This window comes from Rutidosis leptorrhynchoides, chromosome 11, assembly GCF_046630445.1.
Source record: "Rutidosis leptorrhynchoides isolate AG116_Rl617_1_P2 chromosome 11, CSIRO_AGI_Rlap_v1, whole genome shotgun sequence".
NCBI lineage: Eukaryota > Viridiplantae > Streptophyta > Magnoliopsida > Asterales > Asteraceae > Rutidosis > Rutidosis leptorrhynchoides.
In genome coordinates, this window is record NC_092343.1 from 170705916 (window position 1) to 170733301 (window position 27386).

Below are 27386 nucleotides of genomic sequence, written 5' to 3' on the forward strand. Positions count from 1 at the left end.
CTAATAATGTGGCCCGGTTTTCCACATTTATAACAAACTACATTGGCATAACTTGCTCCGACACTACTTGCTCCGCCATTACTCGTTCCAACACCATTTGTTCCTTTCGTTCTATTAACCCCTGGTCCGTAGACCTCACACTTCGCCGCGCTATGACCATTTCTTTTACACTTGTTGCAAAATTTGGTGCAGAACCCCGAGTGATACTTTTCACACCTTTGGCATAGCTGCTTCTGTTTTTTTTTTTGTTGTTGCGGTTATTATTGTTGTTGGGATGATTGTTGTAGTTGCTGTTGTTGTTATTATTGTTGTTGTTGTTGTTGGGCCGTTTGTTGTAGTTGCGATTGATGTTGTGATTGTTGGGATAATTGTTGCGATTATTGTTGTAATTGCTGTTGTTGTTGTATTGGTGATTCTTATCACCGTTTTCCTCCCACTTTCTTTTGACTTGCTTCACATTGGCCTCTTCAGCAGTCTGTTCTTTAATTCTTTCTTCAATCTGGTTCACTAGTTTGTGAGCCATTCTACATGCCTGTTGTTTGGAGGCGGGCTCGTGTGAACTTATATCTTCTTGGATTCTTTCCGGTAATCCTTTCACAAACGCGTCGATCTTCTCTTCCTCATCTTCGAATGCTCCCGGACACAATAGGCACAATTCTGTGAATCGTCTTTCGTACGTGGTAATATCAAATCCTTGGGTTCGTAACCCTCTAAGTTCTGTCTTGAGCTTATTGACCTCGGTTCTGGGACGGTACTTCTCGTTCATCAAGTGCTTGAATGCTGACCACGGTAGTGCGTACGCATCGTCTTGTCCCACTTGCTCTAGATAGGTATTCCACCATGTTAACGCAGAACCTGTGAAGGTATGCGTAGCGTACTTTACTTTGTCCTCTTCAGTACACTTACTTATGGCAAACACCGATTCGACCTTCTCGGTCCACCGTTTCAATCCGATCGGTCCTTCGGTTCCATCAAATTCCAAAGGTTTGCAGGCAGTGAATTCTTTGTAGGTGCATCCTACACGATTTCATGTACTGCTAGATCCAAGGTTATTGTTGGTATGTAGCGCAGCCTGTACTGCGGCTATGTTTGAAGCTAGAAAAGTACGGAATTCCTCTTCATTCATATTCACGGTGTGTCGAGTAGTCGGTGCCATTTCCTTCAAAATAGTCAAATGGAACAAGTTAATCATACAGAATATTAAGAGTAGTTAATAGTATTTCGTAGCATAATATGAACTCATTTATAAAAGCTTTTTCTTCATATTAGCGTTTTATAAGTTTAAATTCGGGTAGTACCTACCCGTTAAGTTCATACTTAGTAGCTAATATACAATTCAACTACTACAATTCTATATGAAAAACTGATTATAATAATATTTCGCGTTCAAACTTTTATAAAATATTTTACAAACTTACAATACCGCTTATTTTACATAAAGCATGAAATATAGCACCCAATAACTTTGATACAAGATAGTTGTGAAGATAATTCTAGCTAGTACACAAGTCGTTCAGCAAAGGCAATAAAGACACGTAATTCATACGTCCAGAAACAAGTCATGCATTCTGGTTTTACTAGGACTACTTCCCATCCTTGGTCTTGTGGAACATAACCGTTATGGCCGTTGATAAGACAGCGTGTTGTAACGTCGTCAAAGGGACGAGGGTTACGTAATGTCCAACAGTCCCGTAACAATCTAAAAACCTCATTTCTTACCCCAATTACCGACTCCGTCACTTGTGGAAACGTTTTGTTTAATAGTTGTAGGCCGATGTTCTTGTTCTCACTTTGGTGAGAAGCGAACATTACTAATCCGTAAGCATAACATGCTTCTTTATGTTGCATGTTAGCCGCTTTTTCTAAATCACGAAGTCCAATATTCGGATATATTGAGTCAAAATAATTTCTTAACCCATTGCGTAAAATAGCATTTGGGTTCCCCGCAATATATGCGTCAAAGTAAACACATCGTAACTTATGGATTTCCCAATGTGATATCCCCCATCTTTCGAACGAAAGCCTTTTATAAACCAAGGCATTCTTGGAACATTCTTCGAATGTCTTACAAACTGATCTCGCCTTAAATAGTTGTGCCGAAGAATTCTGACCGACCCTAGACAAGATTTCATCAATCATGTCTCCGGGTAGGTCTCTTAAAATATTGGGTTGTCTATCCATTTTGTGTTTTTATACTGTAAAATAGACAAGAGTTAGATTCATAAAAAAAAAATTCTTATTAATACAAGCAATTTTTACATATATCATAAAGCATAAGCACACTATATTACATATATTACACCACATGAATACAACTATCTTATTCCGACTCGCTTGTTTCTTCTTCTTCGGTTTTGGTTCGTTTTTCTAAGTTTCTAGGGATATATGATGTTCCCCTAATACGAGCCATCGTTATCCACATTGGTTTAGAAAAACCTGGTGGTTTAGAGGTTCCCGGGTCATTGTTACAACTTAAGGACTTCGGGGGTTGACGATACATATAAAGTTCATCGGGGTTGGAATTAGATTTCTCTATTTTTATGCCCTTTCCCTTATTATTTTCTTTTGCCTTTTTAAATTCAGTTGGGGTAATTTCTATAACATCATCTGAATTCTCGTCGGAATCCGATTCATCGGAGAATTGGTAATCCTCCCAATATTTTGCTTCCTTGGCGGAAACACCATTGACCATAATTAACCTTGGTCGGTTGGTTGAGGATTTTATTTTACTTAACCCTTTTATTATTTCCCCCACCAGTTCTATTTCTTCATCCGGTTCCGATTCTTCTTCCGGTTCCGATTCTTCTTTCGGTTCAGACTCTTCTTCCGGTTCCTCTTCGGGAACTTGTGAATCAGTCCACGAATCATTCCAATTTACATTTAACTCTTCATTATTATTAGGTGAGTCAATGGGACTTATTCTAGAGGTAGACATCTATCACATAATATCAAACGCGTTAAGAGATTAATATATCACATAATATTCACATGTTAAAAATATATAGTTTACAACAAAATTTGTTAAGCAATCATTTTTCAAGTAAACACGGTCGAAGTCCAGACTCACTAATGCATCCTAACAAACTCGATAAGACACACTAATGCAAAATTCTGGTTCTCTAAGACCAACGCTCTGATACCAACTGAAATGTCCCGTTCTTATTGATTAAAAACGTTCCATATTAATTGATTTCGTTGCGAGGTTTTGACCTCTATATGAGACGTTTTTCAAAGACTGCATTCATTTTAAAATAAACCATAACCTTTATTTCATCAATAAAGGTTTAAAAGCTTTACATAGATTATCAAATAATGATAATCTAAAATATCCTGTTTACACACGACCATTACATAATGGTTTACAATACAAATATGTTACAACAAAATAAGTTTCTTGAATGCAGTTTTTACACAATATCATACAAGCATGGACTCCAAATCTCGTCCTTATTTAAGTATGCGACAGCGGAAGCTCTCAATAATCACCTGAGAATAAACATGCTTAAAACGTCAACAAAAATGTTAGTGAGTTATAGGTTTAACCTATATATATATATCAAATCGTAACAATAGACCACAAGATTTCATATTTCAATACACATCCCATACATAGAGATAAAAATCATTCATATGGTGAACACCTGGTAACCAACATTAACAAGATGCATATATAAGAATATCCCCATCATTCCGGGACACCCTTCGGATATGATATAAATTTCGAAGTACTAAAGCATCCGGTACTTTGGATGGGGCTTGTTGGGCCCGATAGATCTATCTTTAGGATTCGCGTCAATTAGGGTGTCTGTTCCCTAATTCTTAGATTACCAGACTTAATAAAAAGGGGCATATTCGATTTCGATAATTCAACCATAGAATGTAGTTTCACGTACTTGTGTCTATTTTGTAAATCATTTATAAAACCTGCATGTATTCTCATCCCAAAAATATTAGATTTTAAAAGTGGGACTATAACTCACTTTCACAGATTTTTACTTCGTCGAGAAGTAAGACTTGGCCACTGTTGATTCACGAACCTATAACAATATATACATGTATATTAAAGTATGTTCAAAATATATTTACAACACTTTTAATATATTTTGATGTTTTAAGTTTATTAAGTCAGCTGTCCTCGTTAGTAACCTACAACTAGTTGTCCACAGTTAGATGTACAGAAATAAATCGATAAATATTATCTTGAATCAATCCACGACCCAGTGTATACGTATCTCAGTATTGATCACAACTCAAACTATATATATTTTGGAATCAACCTCAACCCTGTATAGCTAACTCCAACATTCACATATAGAGTGTCTATGGTTGTTCCGAAATATATATAGATGTGTCGACATGAAAGGTCGAAACATTGTATACGTGTCTATGGTATCTCAAGATTACATAATATACAATACAAGTTGATTAAGTTATGGTTGGAATAGATTTGTTACCAATTTTCACGTAGCTAAAATGAGAAAAATTATCCAATCTTGTTTTACCCATAACTTCTTCATTTTAAATCCGTTTTGAGTGAATCAAATTGCTATGGTTTCATATTGAACTCTATTTTATGAATCTAAATAGAAAAAGTATAGGTTTATAGTCGGAAAAATAAGTTACAAGTCGTTTTTGTAAAGGTAGTCATTTCAGTCGAAAGAACGACGTCTAGATGACCATTTTAGAAAACATACTTCCACTTTGAGTTTAACCATAATTTTTGGATATAGTTTCATGTTCATAATAAAAATAATTTTCTCAGAATAACAACTTTTAAATCAAAGTTTATCATAGTTTTTAATTAACTAACCCAAAACAGCCCGCGGTGTTACTACGACGGCGTAAATCCGGTTTTACGGTGTTTTTCTTGTTTCCAGGTTTTAAACCATTAAGTTAGCATATCATATAGATATAGAACATGTGTTTAGTTGATTTTAAAAGTCAAGTTAGAAGGATTAACTTTTGTTTGCGAACAAGTTTAGAATTAACTAAACTATGTTCTAGTGATTACAAGTTTAAACCTTCGAATAAGATAGCTTTATATGTATGAATCGAATGATGTTATGAACATCATTACTACCTTAAGTTCCTTGGATAAACCTACTGGAAAAGAGAAAAATGGATCTAGCTTCAATGGATCCTTGGATGGCTCGAAGTTCTTGAAGCAGAATCATGACACAAAAACAAGTTCAAGTAAGATCATCACTTGAAATAAGATTGTTATAGTTATAGAAATTGAACCAAAGTTTGAATATGATTATTACCTTGTATTAGAATGATAACCTACTGTAAGAAACAAAGATTTCTTGAGGTTGGATGATCACCTTACAAGATTGAAAGTGAGCTAGCAAACTTGAAAGTATTCTTGATTTTATGTAACTAGAACTTGTAGAATATATGAAGAACACTTAGAACTTGAAGATAGAACTTGAGAGAGATCAATTAGGTGAAGAAAATTGAAGAATGAAAGTGTTTGTAGGTGTTTTGGTCGTTGGTGTATGGATTAGATATAAAGGATATGTAATTTTGTTTTCAAGTAAATAAGTCATGAATGATTACTCATATTTTTGTAATTTTATGAGATATTTCATGCTAGTTGCCAAATGATGGTTCCCACATGTGTTAGGTGACTCACATGGGCTTCTAAGAGCTGATCATTGGAGTGTATATACCAATAGTACATACATCTAAAAGCTGTGTATTGTACGAGTACGAATACGGGTGCATACGAGTAGAATTGTTGATGAAACTGAACGAGGATGTAATTGTAAGCATTTTTGTTAAGTAGAAGTATTTTGATAAGTGTATTGAAGTCTTTCAAAAGTGTATGAATACATATTAAAACACTACATGTATATACATTTTAACTGAGTCGTTAAGTCATCGTTAGTCGTTACATGTAAGTCTTGTTTTGAAACCTTTAGGTTAACGATCTTGTTAAATGTTGTTAACCCAATGTTTATAATATCAAATGAGATTTTAAATTATTATATTATCATGATATTATCATGTATGAATATCTCTTAATATGATATATATATATATATTAAATGTCTTTACAACGATAATCGTTACATATATATCTCGTTTAAAAATCATTAAGTTAGTAGCCTTGTTTTTACATATGTAGTTCATTGTTAATATACTTAATGATATGTTTACTTATCATAGTATCATGTTAACTATATATATATCCATATATATGTCATCATATAGTTTTTACAAGTTTTAACGTTCGTGAATCACCGGTCAACTTGGGTGGTCAATTGTCTATATGAAACATATTTCAATTAATCAAGTCTTAACAAGTTTGATTGCTTAACATGTTGGAAACATTTAATCATGTAAATATCAATCTCAATTAATATATATAAACATGGAAAAGTTCGGGTCACTACACTATTAATATACTGAAATGATTGTTATGATAAACCTATGAACTCATCAACCTTTTGGTTGACACTTTAAAGCACGTTTATTCTCAGGTATGAAAAAAATCTTCCACTGTGCATTTGCTCATTTTAGAGATATTACTTGGAGTCATTCATGACATATTTAAAAAGACGTTGCATTCGAGTCGTTGAGTTCATCAAGATTATTATTAAGTCAATTATAGTTGGATATATTATGAAATGGTATACTTGCCGTCAACTTTCAATGTAAAGAAAGTTTGTCTTTTAAAAACGAATGCAATGTTCGTAAAATGTATCATATGGAGGTCAAATACCTCGCAATGAAATCAACTATTGTGAATCGTTTATAATCGGTATGAACGGGTCCTTTCAGTTGGTATCAGAGCGGTGGTCTTAGTGAAACATGTCATGCATTAGTGTGTTTAACTGATAGTTGTTTAGATGCATTAGTGAGTCTGGACTTCGACCGTGTCTGCATGTCAAAACTATTGTTTATCATTTCTAGTCGAAAATCATCTCCTTATCATCCTTAGAAAATTACCTGCTTATCATTCTTAGTCGAGATACATCTTACTGCAATGATTGCATGAATAGTGTATAGACAAAATCCGTATCTTAGCGTATCTGCTAATTCATATCTTAGCATATCTGTTATTGTTACTTTTGCCTGACAGCTTCCGTAGATTCCTCCGTAACTTATGAGATTTTAGTATTATATATGCATATGTAAATTATGTATTGTAGGGTACTAATTTACATCCTATAATCTATTTCTTACTGAAAATCCTTCATCTGATCGTACGAGATGAATCCCTCAATCAGTTCGAATTCCTCAGATTCCGACAGCTATTCTGATATGGAGTTCCACCTATCAGCGTCACTAGAATGAATCAACCAATCAGTCATCCCTAATTCATCTGATGGGTTCGTAGTCGAATTAATCAATGGAGACGCGAAGAAGGCGATCCCTTCCACCAAGTTAATTTACCTCTTGGCGATGAACCTGAAGCACTTACCGGCGAACCTGTTCGTAATACTATTTTCTCTCTCATTTTTCGAATATCTCGCCAAGATTATAATCTATCTAAAATTCTAGATCTTATTCATCCGCTCGTTCCGACCGACAATCATCTCGGAGTAATGGAAGAAGTCAACGAGCTTCGCGCTCGAGTAATCAATTTGGAGAATATGGTACAAAATTTACCAGCTTCAGCAACATCACCGGTGCCAACAGTACCATCAGCAACATCACCAGTATCATCAACAATCCTTGTCTCAACATCTCATTCTGTACCTCAAGCATAATCATCATTCTACATGATGTTCTACATCATTTATCCCCGTTCGACATGGCGATTAAGTAATCTCTAAAGTTTTCGAGATTATTCATTCTAGTTTTAACGATAAATCAAATGAGATTAATATCATATTAACTCATTAAATTCATGATTACATCTGAAGAAAATATATATATAAGTATATTTTCATAAAGATTGTAATTAAAAATTCTTTTGTACAAACTGTTAATGGTGAAAATATTTTAACGGGTAGGTAATACCCGAGGAATATTCAGATTTCACATTAATAATTACACTGTACATTCTTCGAAGTTGATTCAACAGTCGTTTACTATCCTACTTACATCCACCGATATACAAGTCCGTCCACCACAGAATAACCATTTTCATCCAATTTCATATTTGGATTTTGATTTATCAGAATCCAACAAGTGGCATAATGAAGAAAACATTTGACAATATAAAATTTGTTAGAAACAAACAAATTAACTATGAGAAATTTTGTTAAGAATCCACGCTAACTTTTCCTAGCTAATTGTTCCTAGCTAACTGATTACATTTTGTTTATAGCAATTTAATTATCGCAATTTACATTCTCGCAATTTTATTTATCATCATCTAATTTCTGTTATTTATTTTACGCACTTTATTTATCGTCATTTAATTTCTGTTATTTATTTTTACGCACTTTAAATATCGGGACACGTATACAAGGTTTTGACATATCATATCGATGCATCTATATATATTATTTGGAATAATCATAGACACTCTAAATGCAGTAATGCTGGAGTTAGCTATACAGGGTTGAGGTTGATTCTATAATAATATATATAATTTGAGTTGTGATCGAGTCTGAGACATGTACACGGGTCACGATACATATTAATTAATTCGAATATTATAAATTAAACTATATATGAATTATTGGACTGTTAACTGTGGACTATCGAATGTGGACTAATAACATTGGACAATTAAAATGAATTAAAATATTAATTATAACATATGAAACTAAACATTTCTTCAAGTTTGCCACTTGATTTCATCCTAAACCTCATTTGTATCTTGACAATTACAATCTGCATTCAAACCTTTCATAATTCTTGAAAACACTTCAAACGATAGGATGAACCAACCGCACTTCATCTACGGAAGAAGAGATTGATACATATAGTTATGTACCTAAAAACACTCGGAACCTGAGTAAACGTTTAACAGTGTCTATGCTAGCTCCTTTGGCATTGTTATTACCGAAAATAACATTGCAACTCTTTATCAAATTAGCCAATTTTGTCACAGCTCCAGCAAATCAACATCGACCTTCCGTTCGAATAAACTCTATTATAACCTTGATATATAAGTTTGCCTTTCGTCAACGTTACCAGAGAACCGTTTATATTCCACCACATTAACAGTAAACTTATCAACAACCTTGTTAATCTTTGACTTTCAGAAAAATCATTACATTCATTGAAACCCTATCATATACTCATCCGCATCTTGTAACAAGAATTTCCTTATCAATTACCGGGAATCAGCAATCAGTATTTTGAATCTCGCAACGTTTCTACATGAACAGTTATATATATACATATAACAGATATCTATTAGAATTATGATCTTCCATTTTGAATTTCTGAAAAGCACAGTCTACAAATCAATAATCCGAATGTTGAAAATACTGATGAAGCAGCAAAAATCGTAAACGACCTTAATCATCAAAAGTTTGATGATAAAGAATTGTATGTTGGCAAATCTCAAGAAATGTTGGAACTGGAAAACGAATTGAGCAAACCATGAAGGAGACTCTGAACAAATCACAAGGACTAAACTTATACATAAAGAATCCTGATGATTCTGTTTCTGATGAAATCTTTAACGAATACCTTGCTCCTTAATCACTCTAAATCATTGCGAATGAATTTCTTTATCACAATTTGATTCTAAAATTTTAAGATATTACCGTATCTTTCATTATAAATATCTTCGATATTTCTGAAGATACTTTCATTGATATCTTTTTTCAAAATTATTTATCTTACGTGCTATCTATATTATATCATAAAAGAAAATGTTTTAGTTTCTATATTTGGTAACAATCGAGTTTAAATTATGAATGATTTCCTAGAGAAGTGTTGGGAATTGAAGCATAAGTTAGTAAAATATAATGACGTCAGGCCAACATGGTTATATCACAGTAAGTCGTGCTGAATTTCTAATGGAACGTGATGATGGTTCACAGATCTTACCCTCATCATGTGCCATGTTACATAATTCTTTCATTCTACTCAACCTCTAAACATATCAAGAGATTATTTTCTTGATAATTCTATCCTTACCGTGATTCCAACAGTTTACTAATTAATCATGATATTACGTTTTCTTTCTGAGTAGAAGATTTCCTTAAATTCCTTGAATTTCGGAAATCCATCATGACTACGTCAAAAGTTAAGACGAAACTTTTCACTCTTTTGTGATAGTTTCACTCGTACGCTTCACATGATCGAATCGTTTTATCTATATTAATCAATAATGATAAAACTGTAGTGACCCGAACTTTTCCATGTTTATATATATTAATTGATATTGATATTTACATGATTAAATGTTTCCAACATGTTAAGCAATCAAACTTGTTAAGACTTGATTAATTGAAATATGTTTCATATAGACAATTGACCACCCAAGTTGACCGGTGATTCACGAACGTTAAAACTTGTAAAAACTATATGATGACATATATATGGATATATATATAGTTAACATGATACTATGATAAGTAAACATATCATTAAGTCTATTAACAATGAACTACATATGTAAAAACAAGACTACTAACTTAATGATTTTTAAACGAGACATATATGTAACGATTATCGTTGTAAAGACATTTAATGTATATATATCATATTAAGAGATATTCATACATGATAATATCATGATAATATAATAATTTAAAATCTCATTTGATATTATTAACATTGGGTTAACAACATTTAACAAGATCGTTAACCTAAAGGTTTCAAAACAACACTTACATGTAACGACTAACGATGACTTAACGACTCAGTTAAAATGTATATACATGTAGTGTTTTAATATGTATTTATACACTTTTGAAAGACTTCAATACACTTATCAAAATACTTCTACTTAACGAAAATGCTTACAATTACATCCTCGTTCAGTTTCATCAACAATTCTACTCGTATGCACCCGTATTCGTACTCGTACAATACACAGCTTTTAGATGTATGTACTATTGGTATATACACTACAATGATCAGCTCTTAGCAGCCCATGTGAGTCACCTAACACATGTGGGAACCATCATTTGGCAACTAGCATGAAATATCTCATAAAATTACAAAAATATGAGTAATCATTCATGACTTATTTACATGAAAACAAAATTACATATCCTTTATATCTAATCCATACACCAACGACCAAAAACACCTACAAACACTTTCATTCTTCAATTTTCTTCATCTAATTGATCTCTCTCAAGTTCTATCTTCAAGTTCTAAGTGTTCTTCATAAATTCCAAAAGTTCTAGTTTCATAAAATCAAGAATACTTTCAAGTTTGCTAGCTCACTTCCAATCTTGTAAGGTGATCATCCAACCTCAAGAAATCTTTGTTTATTACAGTAGGTTATCATTCTAATACAAGGTAATAATCATATTCAAACTTTGGTTCAATTTCTATAACTATAACAATCTTATTTCAAGTGATGATCTTACTTGAACTTGTTTTCGTGTCATGATTCTACTTCAAGAACTTCGAGCCATCCAAGGATCCGTTGAAGCTAAATCCATTTTTCTCTTTTCCAGTAGGTTTATCCAAGGAACTTAAGGTAGTAATGATGTTCATAACATCATTCGATTCATACATATAAAGCTATCTTATTCGAAGGTTTAAACTTGTAATCACTAGAACATAGTTTAGTTAATTCTAAACTTGTTCGCAAACAAAAGTTAATCCTTCTAACTTGACTTTTAAAATCAACTAAACACATGTTCTATATCTATATGATATGCTAACTTAATGATTTAAAACCTGGAAACACGAAAACACCGTAAAACCGGATTTACGCCGTCGTAAAACGCTAATATGAAGAAAAAGCTTTTATAAATGAGTTCATATTATGCTACGAAATACTATTAACTACTCTTAATATTCTGTATGATTAACTTGTTCCATTTGACTATTTTGAAGGAAATGGCACCGACTACTCGACACACCGTGAATATGAATGAAGAGGAATTCCGTACTTTTCTAGCTTCAAACATAGCCGCAGTACAGGCTGCGCTACATACCAACAATAACCTTGGATCTAGCAGTACAGGAAATCGTGTAGGATGCACCTACAAAGAATTCACTGCCTGCAAACCTTTGGAATTTGATGGAACTGAAGGAACGATCGGATTGAAACGGTGGACCGAGAAGGTCGAATCGGTGTTTGCCATAAGTAAGTGTACTGAAGAGGACAAAGTGAAGTACGCTACGCATACCTTCACAGGTTCTGCGTTAACATGGTGGAATACCTATCTAGAGCAAGTGGGACAAGACGATGCGTACGCACTACCGTGGTCAGCATTCAAGCACTTGATGAACGAGAAATACCGTCCCAGAACCGAGGTCATTAAGCTCAAGACAGAACTTAGAGGGTTACGAACCCAAGGATTTGATATTACCACGTACGAAAGACGATTCACAGAATTGTGCCTATTGTGTCCGGGAGCATTCGAAGATGAGGAAGAGAAGATCGACGCGTTTGTGAAAGGATTACCGGAAAGAATCCAAGAAGATATAAGTTCACACGAGCCCGCCTCCATACAACAGGCATGTAGAATGGCTCACAAACTAGTGAACCAGATTGAAGAAAGAATTAAAGAACAGACTGCTGAAGAGGCCAATGTGAAGCAAGTCAAAAGAAAGTGGGAGGAAAACGGTGATAAGAATCACCAATACAACAACAACAGCAATTACAACAATAATCGCAACAATTATCCCAACAATCGCAACATCAATCGCAACTACAACAAACGACCCAACAACAACAACAACAACAACAACAACAACAACAACAACAACAGCAACTACAACAATCATCCCAACAACAATAATAACCGCAACAACAACAACAATCAGAAGTAGCTATGCCAAAGGTGTGAAAAGTATCACTCGGGGTTCTGCACCAAATTTTGCAACAAGTGTAAAAGAAATGGTCATAGTGCGGCGAAGTGTGAGGTCTACGGACCAGGGGTTAATAGAACGAAAGGAACAAATGGTGTCGGAACGAGTAATGGCGGAGCAAGTAGTGTCGGAGCAAGTTATGCCAATGTAGTTTGTTATAAATGTGGAAAACCGGGCCACATTATTAGAAATTGCCCGAACCAGGAGAACACGAATGGACAAGGCCGCGGAAGAGTTTTCAATATTAATGCGGCAGAGGCACATGAAGACCCGGAGCTTGTTACGGGTACGTTTCTTATTGACAATAAATCTGCTTACGTTTTATTTGATTCGGGTGCGGATAGAAGCTATATGAGTAGAGATTTTTGTGCTAAATTAAGTTGTCCATTGACGCCTTTGGATAGTAAATTTTTACTCGAATTAGCAAATGGTAAATTAATTTCAGCAGATAATATATGTCGGAATCGAGAAATTAAACTGGTTAGCGAAACATTTAAGATTGATTTGATACCAGTAGAGTTAGGGAGTTTTGATGTGATAATCGGTATGGACTGGTTGAAAGAAGTGAAAGCAGAGATCGTTTGTTACAAAAATGCAATTAGCATTATACGAGAAAAAGGAAAACCCTTAATGGTGTACGGAGAAAAGGGCAACACGAAGCTACATCTTATTAGTAATTTGAAGGCACAAAAACTAATAAGAAAAGGTTACTATGCTATTCTAGCACACGTCGAGAAAGTACAAACTGAAGAAAAGAGCATCAATGATGTTCCCATTGCAAAAGAATTTCCCGATGTATTTCCGAAAGAATTACCGGGATTACCCCCACATCGATCCGTTGAATTTCAAATAGATCTTGTACCAGGAGCTGTACCAATAGCTCGTGCTCCTTACAGACTCGCACCCAGCGAGATGAAAGAACTGCAAAGTCAATTACAAGAACTTTTAGAGCGTGGTTTCATTCGACCAAGCACATCACCGTGGGGAGCTCCTGTTTTGTTTGTCAAGAAGAAAGATGGTACATTCAGGTTGTGTATCGACTACCGAGAGTTGAACAAACTTACCATCAAGAACCGCTACCCACTACCGAGAATCGACGACTTATTTGATCAACTACAAGGCTCGTCTGTTTATTCAAAGATTGACTTACGTTCCGGGTATCATCAAATGCGGGTGAAAGAAGATGATATTCCAAAGACTGCTTTCAGAACACGTTACGGTCATTACGAGTTTATGGTCATGCCGTTTGGTTTAACTAATGCACCAGCTGTGTTCATGGACCTTATGAACCGAGTTTGTGGACCATACCTTGACAAGTTTGTCATTGTTTTCATTGATGACATACTTATTTACTCAAAGAATGACCAAGAACACGGTGAACATTTGAGAAAGGTGTTAGAAGTATTGAGGAAGGAAGAATTGTACGCTAAGTTTTCAAAGTGTGCATTTTGGTTGGAAGAAGTTCAATTCCTCGGTCACATAGTGAACAAAGAAGGTATTAAGGTGGATCCGGCAAAGATAGAAACTGTTGAAAAGTGGGAAACCCCAAAAACTCCGAAACACATACGCCAGTTTTTAGGACTAGCTGGTTACTACAGAAGGTTCATCCAAGACTTTTCCAGAATAGCAAAACCCTTGACTGCATTAACGCATAAAGGGAAGAAATTTGAATGGAATGATGAATAAGAGAAAGCGTTTCAGTTATTGAAGAAAAAGCTAACTACGGCACCTATATTGTCATTGCCTGAAGGGAATGATGATTTTGTGATTTATTGTGACGCATCAAAGCAAGGTCTCGATTGTGTATTAATGCAACGAACGAAGGTGATTGCTTATGCGTCTAGACAATTGAAGATTCACGAACAAAATTATACGACGCATGATTTGGAATTAGGCGCGGTTGTTTTTGCATTAAAGACTTGGAGGCACTACTTATATGGGGTCAAAAGTATTATATATACCGACCACAAAAGTCTTCAACACATATTTAATCAGAAACAACTGAATATGAGGCAGCGTAGGTGGATTGAATTATTGAATGATTACGACGTTGAGATTCGTTACCACCCGGGGAAGGCAAATGTGGTAGCCGATGCCTTGAGCAGGAAGGACAGAGAACCCATTCGAGTAAAATCTATGAATATAATGATTCATAATAACCTTACTACTCAAATAAAGGAGGCGCAACAAGGAGTTTTAAAAGAGGGAAATTCAAACGATGAAATACCCAAAGGATCGGAGAAGCATCTTAATATTCGGGAAGACGGAACCCGGTATAGGGCTGAAAGGATTTGGGTACCAAAATTTGGAGATATGAGAGAAATGGTACTTAGAGAAGCTCATAAAACCAGATACTCAATACATCCTGGAACGGGGAAGATGTACAAGGATCTCAAGAAACATTTTTGGTGGCCGGGTATGAAAGTCGATGTTGCTAAATACGTAGGAGAATGTTTGACGTGTTCTAAGGTCAAAGCTGAGCATCAGAAACCATCAGGTCTACTTCAACAACCCGAAATCCCGGAATGGAAATGGGAAAACATTACCATGGATTTCATCACTAAATTTCCAAGGACTGCAAGTGGTTTTGATACTATTTGGGTAATAGTTGATCGTCTCACCAAATCAGCACACTTCCTGCCAATAAGAGAAGATGACAAGATGGAGAAGTTAGCACGACTGTATTTGAAGGAAGTCGTCTCCAGACATGGAATACCAATCTCTATTATCTCTGATAGGGATGGTAGATTTATTTCAAGATTCTGGCAGACATTACAGCAAGCATTAGGAACTCGTCTAGACATGAGTACTGCCTATCATCCACAAACTGATGGGCAGAGCGAAAGGACGATACAAACGCTTGAAGACATGCTACGAGCATGTGTTATTGATTTCGGAAACAGTTGGGATCGACATCTACCGTTAGCAGAATTTTCCTACAACAACAGCTACCATTCAAGCATTGAGATGGCGCCATTTGAAGCACTTTATGGTAGAAAGTGCAGGTCTCCGATTTGTTGGAGTGAAGTGGGGGATAGACAGATTACGGGTCCGGAGATTATACAAGAAACTACCGAGAAGATCATCCAAATTCAACAATGGTTGAAAACCGCCCAAAGTCGACAAAAGAGCTACGCTAACATTAAAAGAAAAGACATAGAATTTGAAATTGGAGAGATGGTCATGCTTAAAGTTGCACCTTGGAAAGGCGTTGTTCGATTTGGTAAACGAGGGAAATTAAATCCAAGGTATATTGGACCATTCAAGATTATTGATCGTGTCGGACCAGTAGCTTACCGACTTGAGTTACCTCAACAACTCGCGGCTGTACATAACACTTTCCACGTCTCGAATTTGAAGAAATGTTTTGCTAAAGAAGATCTCACTATTCCGTTAGATGAAATCCAAATCAACGAAAAACTTCAATTCATCGAAGAACCCGTCGAAATAATGGATCGTGAGGTTAAAAGACTTAAGCAAAACAAGATACTAATTATTAAGGTTCGATGGAATGCTCGTAGAGGACCCGAGTTCACCTGGGAGCGTGAAGATCAGATGAAGAAGAAATACCCGCATCTATTTCCAGAAGATTCGTCAACACCTTCAACAATTTAAAATTTCGGGACGAAATTTATTTAACGGGTAGGTACTGTAGTGACCCGAACTTTTCCATGTTTATATATATTAATTGATATTGATATTTACATGATTAAATGTTTCCAACATGTTAAGCAATCAAACTTGTTAAGACTTGATTAATTGAAATATGTTTCATATAGACAATTGACCACCCAAGTTGACCGGTGATTCACGAACGTTAAAACTTGTAAAAACTATATGATGACATATATATGGATATATATATAGTTAACATGATACTATGATAAGTAAACATATCATTAAGTCTATTAACAATGAACTACATATGTAAAAACAAGACTACTAACTTAATGATTTTTAAACGAGACATATATGTAACGATTATCGTTGTAAAGACATTTAATGTATATATATCATATTAAGAGATATTCATACATGATAATATCATGATAGTATAATAATTTAAAATCTCATTTGATATTATAAACATTGGGTTAACAACATTTAACAAGATCGTTAACCTAAAGGTTTCAAAACAACACTTACATGTAACGACTAACGATGACTTAACGACTCAGTTAAAATGTATATACATGTAGTGTTTTAATATGTATTTATACACTTTTGAAAGACTTCAATACACTTATCAAAATACTTCTACTTAACGAAAATGCTTACAATTACATCCTCGTTCAGTTTCATCAACAATTCTACTCGTATGCACCCGTATTCGTACTCGTACAATACACAGCTTTTAGATGTATGTACTATTGGTATATACACTCCAATGATCAGCTCTTAGCAGCCCATGTGAGTCACCTAACACATGTGGGAACCATCATTTGGCAACTAGCATGAAATATCTCATAAAATTACAAAAATATGAGTAATCATTCATGACTTATTTACATGAAAACAAAATTACATATCCTTTATATCTAATCCATACACCAACGACCAAAAACACCTACAAACACTTTCATTATTCAATTTTCTTCATCTAATTGATCTCTCTCAAGTTCTATCTTCAAGTTCTAAGTGTTCTTCATAAATTCCAAAAGTTCTAGTTTCATAAAATCAAGAATACTTTCAAGTTTGCTAGCTCACTTCCAATCTTGTAAGGTGATCATCCAACCTCAAGAAATCTTTGTTTATTACAGTAGGTTATCATTCTAATACAAGGTAATAATCATATTCAAACTTTGGTTCAATTTCAATAACTATAACAATCTTATTTCAAGTGATGATCTTACTTGAACTTGTTTTCGTGTCATGATTCTACTTCAAGAACTTCGAGCCATCCAAGGATCCGTTGAAGCTAAATCCATTTTTATATTTTCCAGTAGGTTTATCCAAGGAACTTAAGGTAGTAATGATGTTCATAACATCATTCGATTCATACATATAAAGCTATCTTATTCGAAGGTTTAAACTTGTAATCACTAGAACATAGTTTAGTTAATTCTAAACTTGTTCGCAAACAAAAGTTAATCCTTCTAACTTGACTTTTAAAATCAACTAAACACATGTTCTATATCTATATGATATGGTAACTTAATGATTTAAAACCTGGAAACACGAAAAACACCGTAAAACCGGATTTACGCCGGCGTAGTAACACCGCGGGCTGTTTTGGGTTAGTTAATTAAAAACTATGATAAACTTTGATTTAAAAGTTGTTATTCTGAGAAAATGATTTTTATTATGAACTTGAAACTATATCCAAAAATTATGGTTAAACTCAAAGTGGAAGTATGTTTTCTAAAATGGTCATCTAGACGTCGTTCTTTCGACTGAAATAACTACCTTTAAAAAAATGACTTGTAACTTATTTTTCTGACTATAAACCTATACTTTTTCTGTTTAGATTCATAAAATAGAGTTCAATATGAAACCATAGCAATTTGATTCACTCAAAACGGATTTAAAATGAAGAAGTTATGGGTAAAACAAGATTGGATAATTTTTTTCATTTTAGCTACGTGAAAATTGGTAACAAATCTATTCCAACCATAACTTAATCAACTTGTATTGTATATTATGTAATCTTGAGATACCATAGACACGTATACAATGTTTCGACCTATCATGTCGACACATCTATATATATTTCGGAACAACCATAGACACTCTATATGTGAATGTTGGAGTTAGCTATACAGGGTTGAGGTTGATTCCAAAATATATATAGTTTGAGTTGTGATCAATACTGAGATACGTATACACTGGGTCGTGGATTGATTCAAGATAATATTTATCGATTTATTTCTGTACATCTAACTATGGACAACTAGTTGTAGGTTACTAACGAGGACAGCTGACTTAATAAACTTAAAACATCAAAATATATTAAAAGTGTTGTAAATATATTTTGAACATACTTTGATATATATGTATATATTGTTATAGGTTCGTGAATCAACCAGTGGCCAAGTCTTACTTCCCGACGAAGTAAAAATCTGTGAAAGTGAGTTATAGTCCCACTTTTAAAATCTAATATTTTTGGGATGAGAATACATGCAGGTTTTATAAATGATTTACAAAATAGACACAAGTACGTGAAACTACATTCTATGGTTGAATTATCGAAATCGAATATGCCCCTTTTTATTAAGTCTGGTAATCTAAGAATTAGGGAACAGACACCCTAATTGACGCGAATCCTAAAGATAGATCTATCTGGCCCAACAAGCCCCATCCAAAGTACCGGATGCTTTAGTACTTCGAAATTTATATCATATCCGAAGGGTGTCCCGGAATGATGGGGATATTCTTATATATGCATCTTGTTAATGTCGGTTACCAGGTGTTCACCATATGAATGATTTTTATCTCTATGTATGGGATGTGTATTGAAATATGAAATCTTGTGGTCTATTATTATGATTTGATATATATAGGTTACACCTATAACTCACCAACATTTTTGTTGACGTTTTAAGCATGTTTATTCTCAGGTGATTATTAAGAGCTTCCGCTGTCGCATACTTAAATAAGGACGAGATTTGGAGTCCATGCTTATATGATATTGTGTAAAAACTGCATTCAAGAAACTTATTTTGTTGTAACATATTTGTATTGTAAACCATTATGTAATGGTCGTGTGTAAATATGATATTTTAGATTATCATTATTTGATAATCTACGTAAAGCTTTTTAAACCTTTATTGATGAAATAAAGGTTATGGTTTGTTTTAAAATGAATGCAGTCTTTGAAAAACGTCTCATATAGAGGTCAAAACCTCGCAACGAAATCAATTAATATGGAACGTTTTTAATCAATAAGAACGGGACATTTCAAAAACTCTAACTCATATTCGTAATGAAAATATTTTTATTGTTAGCCATGACGACCTCACTCAAATTTCGGGACGAAATTTCTTTAACGGGTACGTACTGTGACGACCCAGGAATTTCCGACTAAATTTAAACTTAATCTTTATATGATTTTGATACGATAAGCAAGGTATGTAATGTTGAGTCTAGAAAATTTTGAAACGATGTTCATGTATTCAATTGACCTTCGACTGCTTTCGACGATTCACGAACAATTAATTGTAAATAGATATGTGTGTATGTATAACTAAATAAATCTTATAATCAATTCTTGTTTACATCACATACATACAGTATTACATCGTAGAATTTAAACCCTAATACCAAATATTCATTAGTTAGAATTCACAAAGGCATTAGTAAATGTCAATTGATATTAAATCGTGTCTACCAGGTCTATCTGCTTATGAATCATGATATTAAGACAGATGGGGTTTTCCTTAAATTATACTAGAGTTTTACCTTTGACTAAATTTATCACCTCCCCTCAAATAAATATATGACTAAATATTTTGTTCTTTGGACAAATTTAAACCGACACCTTCTTTCAAAGATGCTTTTCTTTTCATTATTTCCTACTACTTTATAAAATGTTACAATCAACTTTAATATATCACCAAACCATTACTGTGCCATTATTCGATTTCTTTTAACTTACTAATGTTTCCTTTTCTTTGCCAGCTCATTTTGAGCATCTCTATGCAAATTGGAAATACAACTTGTGTTATATTATTATTATTTTTCTTGTTTCCTTTTTACTTGTTTCTTCCATCTATCTCTAACCTCTTATATATATAATCTATAATTATTATATAAGATGAAAGTATTCATAAACCATCTATCTATCTCATTTTTCTGTTGTTGATTACCACAGAAACACACTTCCAACATAACTAAACCGCCAAACTACTTGCTGCTAATGTGAACTTCTTCTACTCGACAACCACAACAACCCACCATCATTTTATTCTTCCTCCACCCGCCACCTTTTCTTTCCCTCTCTCTTTCTTTTCACGATCTGCACAAACAGCCATCACCAACACCACTTACTCAATTACTTTCTGTTTTGATAACAATCGACAACTACAACCCAAATTCGCCTTTGAACCCTACAACCACCATCCTTGATCACACTTCCACCACCTCTCTATCACCCTTAACCCTCATCTTAGTGAACCCACTAACCATATCGACACCACCACTTCTAATCTCTCTTCTCTCTATTATTTCCAAATTGATTCTATTGTGAACCGATTTCACAACCACCATGTTAAACCATTGTTCTGCAGCTATTTTTGCTTTCTATTTACAAACATACAATCACCATCACTGCTTGTTAAACCGCTGTTACTACCCTCCTGTTACGCGTCTAGATAAACGCTGTATAATATTTCTCAATTTCAAACTTGCACAGCGAGGTATATATAAATATTGGGTTGATCTTTAAAGTTTAACAAAGGCAATAAAGATAATCCGACTTGATATTATATACCGCTAATTTAGGTTGTGTGTTTCTTTTTATCCTCTACCCCACGAATTATAGTATTGAGAAAATGGAATATGGAGTAGGTCTAAGGAGAGGTCCAAAACAATTAAATAAAACAAAGGAAAAGTGGTATGATTGTGTTGTCAAGAAGAGTACGCGCGTATACATTTATTTTGCTACGGATCCTGCAAATTATGGGAGTGTAGTGGTTAGTTATAAAAAAATAAAATAAAAGATTGCTGTGGCCGACCAATGAATCTATAAGGTGACGTGCCATTTTCTTTCTTTTTGATAAAGCTTATCGAACCCCACCATTATGTCACGAACGCTCAAAATGATTTTGTTACAATCGGTCGTTCGTGCAGTTTATCAAAGAACAAGTCGAATGTATCCTTGTTTCTATCAAATAAATAAACTAGCCACATAATCCTAGTTACTTCTAATGGGCCATTTAAAACAATCTAGACTAATTGGGCTTGTGAATTTGGTTACATGGGTTTTGTTTATTAGTGCACTGCAAATAGGTTGGGCTCAAAAACTGTGATTAGTCGATAATAATGGCAAACGTTTATTATAATGATGATGTTTATGTTTATGGAAATGATGATGACGGTATAGGAGGTTGATGAAAATCACGATGTTAAAGATGTATGATACATGATGACGAGATGATTGGGTAATTATTATGATATAGATGATGATGAAGATAGAACTTAATAAAAATGGTATGATAATTTAGATGATATACAGATAATGATGATGATGGATGAAATGATGATGATGGTACTATGATAACCCTGATGATGAAGAAGAAATATGAAACAAATAGTAATAGGGTTAAATATAATTGGGTTGTGTAGTAAAGCAAGAATACAGCAGACGGATCAGTGGTTAAGGATGTTATCGGGTCAGCGGGACGTCGCGGGTTTCAACCCGGACTTGGGCATTTTTTTGTGCTACTTCTTTGAGGTAGTATTACTATTACCATCATTATAATTATTATTATTAATTATTATTATTATTAATATTATTATTATTATTATCCTTAAAATTATCAATTTTGAAAATTATTATTATTAACAAAAGTATTTTTTTTTAAAGTTATCATTTTCAGTATCATTATAAGTATTTTTATTTTTTTTTTATTTTTTTATCATTACTAACATTATTATTATTATTATTACTATTACTATTAATATCACTTTAATTATTATTATTATCATCATTAACATATAACATTTTTATCATTTTATTACTAGTATTAACATTATTATTAAAAGTATTATCATTTTTATTCCTATCATTACTATTATTATTCTAGTATTATTATAATTATTATTTTTAACAAACAAATTTTATCTATATAAAAATATATTACAAGTCAACTAATATTACATACTAATATGTTTTTAACTAATATATTACCATTTATATTGATAAAACTTTAATTAAATTATATATCATATATTTATTATAAGTATAATTATATTTAAAGATACTAATTTTAATAAATTATAAAATATATGTAAACTTAGTTGATTAAATGGGATATGTGTTAATATACATGTAACTTATATAGGTTCGTGAATCCAAGGTCAACCCTACACTTGTTAAATGACATCATATGTATTTTTACTACAAAATACAGTATGGTGAGTTTCATTTGCTCCCTTTTTAATTGCTTTTGCAATATATATTTTTGGGCTGAGAATACATGCGCTGCTTTTATGTTTGACGAAATAGACATGAGTACTTAAAATATATTCTACGTTGAGTTGTACCACCCTGCATATCTTCCCTAATAGCTTGGTAACTAATATTTACATGTTGGAAGAACATGTAAGCGCGAATCCTATTGATAGATCTATCGGGTTTGACCACCCCAACCGAGCTAGTCGCTCTAGTAACGTAAACGGTTGCATAGTACTTCGTTTTTACGACACTTGGTACAGTGTAGGTAGATTTCATAATAAAGGGAATATGCCACATTAATTGTTAAGTATGGTTACGGAAGCGCTCAACAACTTAAAGAATACTGTTATACACTTGCGAGTGTACATATATTTATAAACGGAAATCTTGTGGTCTATTAATATACTGAAATGATTGTTATGATAAACCTATGAACTCACCAACCTTTTGGTTGACACTTTAAGGCATGTTTATTCTCAGGTATGAAAGAAATCTTCCGCTGTGCATTTGCTCATTTTAGAGATATTACTTGGAGTCATTCATGACATATTTCAAAAGACGTTGCATTCGAGTCGTTGAATTCATCAAGATTATTATTAAGTCAATTATAGTTGGATATATTATGAAATGGTATGCATGCCGTCAACTTTCGATGTAAAGAAAGTTTGTCTTTTAAAAACGAATGCAATGTTTGTAAAATGTATCATATAGAGGTCAAATACCTCGCAATGAAATCAACTATTGTGAATCGTTTATAATCGGTATGAACGGGTCCTTTCACTTTCCTTATACAAAAGATTAGGTGTGGATAAATTAAGACCAACCAAAATAGGTGTTCAACTGTTAAAGTTGGAAGTTTGACCTTTGTTGCAAACTTGATAGTTATTAATATGGAGGAAGACCTTGATATTCCTCTAATTTTAGGTCGCCCATTTTTAGCAACCACCGAAGCGTTCATTGATGTAAGAGAAGGTAGAATGACGCTTAGGGATGGTGAAAAATCGGTCACCTTTGTGAACCGAAAGTTTAGATCTCCACCAACCAAAACTGTTGAACCAATAAAAATGCCTAAGTGTGGGGAAAATGAAGAAACACCTAATGATGAACCAATAACAAAGAACCCCGTTGTTGATACGAAATTAGATGAACCCGTTTTCAATTATTCAACGAAGAAACTTTATAAACGGATTCAAGATGCTAGGATTAAGGGGAACTTTAAGTTATGTAACCGATTAGTATCAAATTTGTCACCTAAAGAAAAGGCAATGTTAATTGAATTTGTGAATGTTACAGAGGAAATCAACAAATGGCTTGAAGCAAAAGTCAGAGATATACAAGTTGTTGATGATCCAATTGAAAATGAAGTTAATCACAATTTTGACACCACAGCTAACTAAGTGTGGGGAGAATCAAGTCTTTTTAAGGATAATATATATTTCTGTTAGAGTTAGATTTTCTGATTTTGTGTAGTTCTCGAAAATGGAATCCGAATGGTCTTTCCCTAGCAGACCCTAAAGAATTAGTCTTCTCCCCCCATTCTGAATTTTTATTTCTTTTAGGTTTTACGAGATGAAGATTTCCTTTGATTTGAGCCATGGTCTACTACTACACGCTATGATTACTAAACGTAATAATGACACACTCCTGAGTGAAGTGGTATCCTTCATAAGAGGCAAAATGGACGAAGTGAGGAAAGAAATCATCAAAATCAAATTAGGTATAATTTTGCTCAAGAACACTAAAAATCCGGATTAAAGAGTGTTTAGATGTAAAAATTACCGATTTCCTTGAAAAACTTCTTGGCAAGTATCTCCTCATCGTGATTTTAGCAAAAAATTTGATGATTATCGGTGAAAAATTGCGTTTTTAGCGGGTTTTTGTGGGTTTTTTTGCAGAAAATATGTGGGTGTGTGTGTATGTAGACTAACCTGTTCGACCAGTTAACCTGGTCTGGGATTTCATTGCTCCGCGAGTGCGGATGTGGGAACACATAAAGCTCTGCGAGTGCGAATTTTTTTTTTATAAAATCCTTAACTTATAAAACAAATAATTAATTAAAAATTTGTTTCTTTCTAGAATGAGGGCATTTCGAAACGTTGATCTAGTCCGTCCCTCGACAAAATTTTAAAATTTGTCATTTTAAAGCGATTGTTTTAAAAGCAAAGATTTTTGGGTTTTTTTAAATGTTTTTAGCATACTTTAAATCAATAAGATTAAAAATAATGATAATAAAATTTCTCGTCCCGCCCTCGGGTAAAGTAATTTCGGTTCAAAGACCTAGTCTTCAACTCATGATGAATTTTAGAAATCATATTTTTAACTTAATGAAATAAAGTAAATTTTTGTTTTTAAATTCACACCAAACTTAAATTTAATATGCATAAGATTTCATATAAAATATTATTAATATTTATATACATTAGTTTTACAAACTCATATTAAAAATATTAGTTTTTAAAGTATTTACAAACTTAATTATATTGGTTTTAAAAAATTACAATAATTATTTAATATTAATTTAAAAACAAGGTAAAAATTAAAATTAAAAATCTTTTTGGTCTTTTATCCCACTTTAATCAATCAAATATTATCAAAAATATACGCCCCTCTTTTGGGTAAAGTAATTTCGTCTATTTTACCTAGTTTTACTCCTGACGAAGTTTTGAAATATTTTGGATTGATTGATTAAAGATATTTATACCTTATAAATAAACTGTAAATTTCGCAGTGATGAATTAAATTTTTGTATGATATCAATAATTTCGGTTTCGCATACCTAATTTTATTGAATATCAATTTAATAATTTATAGCGAATGATTCAACGTTTATTATCAAAAGGTTAAAAGCAATAAAATAAAATAAAAAAAATAAAAACTATACATACTTACCTGTGAGATAGAATTCTCAGAGACCTGCCTTAGCTGACTCGTAGGAGAGTCGTGTGATTTGGTTTTCTATAGCTACATAAGCGTAACCTTGATTCTTCAATAACTTTTCTTCTAAACATATGAACGGTCCTTCTCTGCATAAAGTAACGAACTCGGTATTGGAATGTGTTTGATTGTTCGAACATTTCCCTTCATGTGACCATTTTCCGCATTTATGACATCTTTCAAGGTGTCGTGTTCTTCTTTTTGTTGCGGATTTTGATTTTCCTTTTCCAAAATGTATCTTATTATGATTGTTCCTGAGTTCTTTCCTCACTTCATCCATTTTGCCTCTTATGAAGGATACCACTTCACTCGGGAGTGTGTCATTATTACGTTTAGTAATCATAGCATGTAGTAGTAGACCATGGCTCAAATCAAAGGAATTCTTCATCTCGTAAAACCTAAAAGAAATAAAAATTCAGAATGGGGGGAGAAGACTAGTTCTTTAGGGTCTGCTAGGGAAAGACCATTCGGATTCCATTTTCGAGAACTACACGAGAACAGAAAATCTAACTCTAACAGAAATATATATTTTCCTTAAAAAGACTTGATTCTCCCCACACTTAGTTAGCTGTAGTTTCAAAATTGTGATTAACTTCATTTTCAATTGGACCATCAACAACTTGCATATCTCTGACTTTTGTTTCAAGCCATTTGTTGATTTCCTCTATAACATTCACAAATTCAATTAACATTGCCTTTTCTTTAGGCGACAAATTGGATACTAATCGGTTACATAACTTAAAGTTCCCCTTAATCCTAGCATCTTGAATCCGTTTATAAAGTTTCTTCATTGAACAGTTGAAAATGGGTTCATCTAATTTCGTATCAACAACGGGGTTCTTTATTATCGGTTCATCATTAGGTGTTTCTTCATCTTCCCCACACTTAGGCATTTTTATTGGTTCAACAGTTTTGGTTGGTGGAGATCTAAACTTTCGGTTCACAAAGGTGACCGATTTTTCACCATCCCTAAGCATCATTCTACCTTCTCTTACATCAATGAACGCTTCGGTGGTTGCTAAAAATGGGCGATCTAAAATTAGAGGAATATCAAGGTCTTCCTCCATATTAATAACTATGAAGTTTGCAACAAAGGTCAAACTTCCCACTTTAACAAGTAAATTGTTTGCTATTCCAACCGGATGTTTAATGGTTTGGTCAAATAATTGAACACCTATTTTGGCTGGTCTTAATTTACCCACACCTAATCTTTTGTATAAGGAAAGAGGCATAACATTTGCACTTGCTCCTAAATCTGCGAGTCCATTATACATAGCACCATCATTAAGCAAGCAAGAAATGATAAATTCACCTGGGTCTCCTACTTTAGTAAGTAGAGTTGGTTTATTAACCTTTTCCCGGTGATCTTTCCTTGGTTCTTCCGCTTCTACTTGAACTTCTTCTTTACGTTTTTCTTCATTTC